Source organism: Pan paniscus, chromosome 6, assembly GCF_029289425.2.
Source record: "Pan paniscus chromosome 6, NHGRI_mPanPan1-v2.0_pri, whole genome shotgun sequence".
NCBI classification, from domain to species: Eukaryota; Metazoa; Chordata; class Mammalia; order Primates; family Hominidae; genus Pan; species Pan paniscus.
Genome location: NC_073255.2, coordinates 83,602,657 through 83,607,426, shown reverse-complemented (window position 1 = coordinate 83,607,426; position 4,770 = coordinate 83,602,657).

Below are 4,770 nucleotides of genomic sequence, written 5' to 3'. Positions count from 1 at the left end.
TATTTTGAGACAGGGTCTCACTCTGTCCCCCAGGCTGGAGTGCAGGGGTGCTATCTTGGCCCACTGCAACCTCTGTCTCCCGGGTTCAAGTGATTCTCCTGCCTCAGCCTCCTGGGTAGCTGGGATTACAGACACCCACCATCACACCCGGCTAATTTTTGTATTTTTAGTAGAGACGAGGTTTTGCCATGTTGGCCAGGCTGGTCTCGAACTCCTGACCTCAGGTCACCCATCTGCCTCAGCCACCCAAAGTGCTGGGATTACAAGTGTGAGCCACCACACTTGGCCCAGGTATCTTTTAAAGAGATTTAAGTAATGAGAGAAAATACACAGTTACCATTTCTGGTACTCTTCATTCCTTTGTGTAAATCTAAATTTTTATTTGCTGTCATTTTACTTCTGCCTGAAGGACTTTCTTTAACATTTCTTCTAGTTGATGATGAATTATTATATGTCTGCAAATGTCTTCATTGTGTCTTTGCTTTTAAAGGTGTTTTTGCTGGATTTTTCTCCACAGTGCTTTAAATATGTTTCTCTGTTGTCTTCCTGCTTACATTTTTTTCTAAGAGAAATCTGATCTCATACTCATGTTTGTTCCGCTATATATAACATGTCTTTTTTTCTTCCCCCCTTATTGTTTTAAACTTTTTATCACTAGTTTTGGACAATTTGATTGCAATATGTCATGGTATCTTTTTTTCATGTTTCTGTTTTGGGGATCATTGAACTTCTTGGATCTTGGGTTTGTAGTGTCATCACTTGGGGAACATTTTTATCATTATCTCTTCATGTACCCGCCACCTCCCCTCCATTGATTCTTGTTGCCTGTATATTAGGCCACTTGAAATTTTCCCACAGCACACTGTTGCTCTTTATTTGCTTTTAATTCTTTTTTCTCTGTTTCATTTTATGTAACTTCTGTTGCTGTCTTTATATTCACTAATCTCTTTTTTCCACGATGCTGTTCATCTTTTCCAGTATAATTTTCATCTCAGATATTGTACTATCTGTAGAAGGTTAGCGTGGGTCTTTTTTACATCTTGCCTGTCTTGATTTTTTTGAACATTTGGAATAGAACGATGAACTCTCTCAGTGCTCTGTGCCGGTTGTGAACTCTGTGTCAATTCTGGGCCAGTTTTGATGGACTGATTCTTTTCTTCCTTATGGGTTGTAATTTCCTGCCCATTTTCCCATCCCACAACTCTTTCTCGTCACATCTGCCTCGGTTCTTCTTCCCTGCTCCATGGCCTGGAAACGCTCAAGGCAGAAGTTGATAGGTTCACCTTGTTTATTTCCCATCACTCATAGATAACTCTACTGCCTGATAATCAGTGCCTTGAAAACCACTGCTTCAGCCCAGGCGTGGTGGCTCATACCTGTAATCACAGCAACAACAACAACAAGGCTAAGGCGGGCGGATCACGAGGTCAGGAGTTCAAGACCAGCCTCGCCAACATGGTGAAACCCCATCTCTACTAAAAATATAAAAATTAGCCGGGCATGCTGGTGCACGCCTGTAATCCCAGCTACTGGGGAGGCTGAGGCAGAAGAATTGCTGGAACCCGGGAGACAGAGGTTGCAATGAGCCAAGATTGTGCCATTGCACCCCAGCCTGGAAGACAAGAGCGAGACTTCATCTCAAAAAACAAAAAACAAAAACAAAAACAAAAAAACAAATCATTGCTTCATATATGTTCTTGTTTTATTTTTCTTTCTGTTTTTGATTTTGTTGTTCTTTGGTGTGTGCTGTTTCAGGTTGGAGGGTATATCCAGTACTTGTTAATTTATCACACCTGAGGGCAGAGGTCCTCATGTCTCTGTCTATATGTTTTTTCTAATATATATATATTTTTCTTTGTAGAGACAGGGTCTTGCTATGTTGCCAAGGCTGGTCTCAAGCTCCTGGCCTCAAGCAATCCCTCTGCCTCAGCTTTCCAGAGTGCTGGGATTACAGGCATGAGCCACCACACCTGGCCTGGATCCAGTTTTATCCATGTCCAAATTTTTTTTTCCCTGAGCTGTTTTTGATTTTCTTCCACCTCATATGAACTGTAGTGTCAGCTTATCTAGTTCCAGGAAAAAGCTTTTTGGTATTTTTATTGGGATTGCATATTTATAAAGTAATTTAGGGAAACTGGTATCTCTGTATTATTAAGTTGACCTTAATACTACAACTAATTTTGTTGTTGTTTTTGGATTTTTAGTAGAGATGGGGTTTCACCATGTTGACCAGGCTGGTCTTGAACTCCTGACCTCAGGTGATCTGCCCACCTCGGCCTTCCAAAGTGTTGGGATTACAGGCGTGAGCCACCGTGCCCAAGCACTTTTACTTTTTCTTAGTTATATTCCTCTAATTGTTTTCTCTTCTCTAATTGTAGATAATGAGCATTTTATTAATACCTTGTTCTTGATCTTAGTGGGAAGATACGTAGTTTTTCCCTGTTAAGTAAAATCCTGACTTTCGGACCGAGAAGACTGAGGCATAAGAGTATGTGTGTGTGTGTGTGTGTGTGTGTGTGTATACACGCAAACTGTATATATGTGCTTGTGTGTAATTGAAATACATATGTCACATATCATATGTACTATGGCATATTAGGGTGTAATATTTATATTTGTGTATATAATATTGATGTTAATGAAGTATCCATCAGTTTCTATTTTCTTTAGTTTGTTTTTTTAAATCAGCTTTTTCTGTCAAGCTTTTTCAAGTATCTTCATGGATACAAGATTTTTCTTCTTTGCTGTGTTATAGTGGCTTATCATATTAATAGATTTCCAAATATTAAAGTAGTCTATATTATTGGAATAAGTCCTATTTGTCTGTTGTATATTATGTTTTTAATCTGGTACTGGATTTTGTTTGGTTATGTTTCATTTTGGGTATTTGTATTGATGTAAGTGGCATTGACATGTAATTTTATGTTATTTATTGGTCGATCAGTCTTCTAACCCCTACCACCTCCTTGCCTTCTGGACTAACTTAACCCAGAAAGTTATTACTCTCTCTCGGTGATTTTATCAGCTCCTGTGGCCTGCCTGTGGATAAGCTTGGATGTTCTGCTTTAGTTTCTCAGCCCACCAGCCTAGCAGCTCTGCCTCTGCTATCTCTTGGGATCTACATGGTCCTAGCTGTATCACTGGGTTTGAACCCCTTGTTGATATGTTCTTTATAAATAACAGGATAATGCAACATGCTTACTGGGCACTTCCTTTTTCTAAACTGCAAGTTTGGGTGGGGCATGCTGGCTCAAGCCTGTAATCCCAACACTTTGGGAGGCCAAGGCAGGTGGATTGCTGGAGCCCAGGAGCTTTGCATTTTTCTGTTTTTTTTTTTTTTTTTTTTTGAGACAAGGTCTCGCTCTGTTGCCTAGGCTGGAGTGCAGTGTTGCATTCACAGCTCACTGTAGCCTTGACCTCCCAGACTCAAGCCATCCTCCTGCCTTAGCCTCCCAAGTAGCTGGAACTACAGGCATGTGCCGTGATGCCCAGCCAATTTTAAAAAATTTTTTTATTTTTAGCAGAGATAAGGTTCTTACTATGTTGCCCAACCTGGTCTCGAACTCCTGAGCTCAAACGATCTTCCCATCTCGACCTCCCAAAGTGCTAGGACTATAGGCATGAGCCACCATGCCCAGCCCCAACCTCTTAAAAATTGAAGCTGCTTCATGTTTGCCATTGGTACTTTTACACCTCATCATGTTCTTCTTCCCCTTCATCCCATAGAATACACAATTCATCTTTAAGGACTTCAAGTTAACTGAGTCTGTGAAGCCTAATCTGATGGCATAAAGTTAAAATAATTTGATCCTCTTTTGTTAAATCATTCTGCACCTTGTCTGCATTACTCTAATAACAGATTTGGGCATTCATTCATTTAACGAATATTTATTGCTGTGAGATTGAGATGTTTGAGATAAAATCAGCCATGCAGATAGCCAGAGGCCACTGGCTATGAGAATAAAAGAGCCAAAAGAACAAGGAGCTGAAACCAGGTGAGAGCCCCAGAGCAGTGAGTTAGGAAGAAGAAGACCAGGAACTGAGTGGTGGGCACTCCAACATGAAGAGGTCCCGGAGAAGGGGAGGGCCTGGCAGCAAAGAAGTGACAAGGAGTAAAATGCTTGTGTTTGTTTACATGTTTATCTCCTTATTAGGTTGTCTGCTTTCTGAGAGCAGGCATGGTGTTTCACTCATCTCATATCCCCAAAACTCAGTTCAGTTGCAAAATAGGAGCTCAGTTGTGTTTTGGGTTTTTATTTTTGTATATATATAAAGGACCCCAAAGGATATGTGTTTCCAATATGATTTCCCTTCCATAATCTGTAACATAAAATAAGGTATGGTTAACTTCACCAGTGAGCTTTGTAAAATGTTATCCCCCTATCCCTTTTCCATATCTCCCAATTCTGATCATGCTGCCATTACAGGGGCCAGTGTCATTCAAAGATGTGGCTGTGGATTTCACCCAGGAGGAGTGGTGGCAACTGGACCCTGATGAGAAGATAACATACGGGGGTGTGATGTTGGAGAACTACAGCCATCTAGTTTCCTTGGGTGAGGATAGCTTGCTTTCTGAATGCTCTCAGTTGAATGGGGTTTTATGCTTGAGTTTGAAGAAATAAGTGACAACAGCATTTAATTCCTTGTGGGCAGTAGCTGCAGTGTTTATATTATTCTTCATTGAAAGGTTCTAACTTTGATAAGGTAAAAAATGGAGCATTTCTGTTATGCAGCTTATGAGGTGGCAACATCTTGTACTTCGGAGATTCT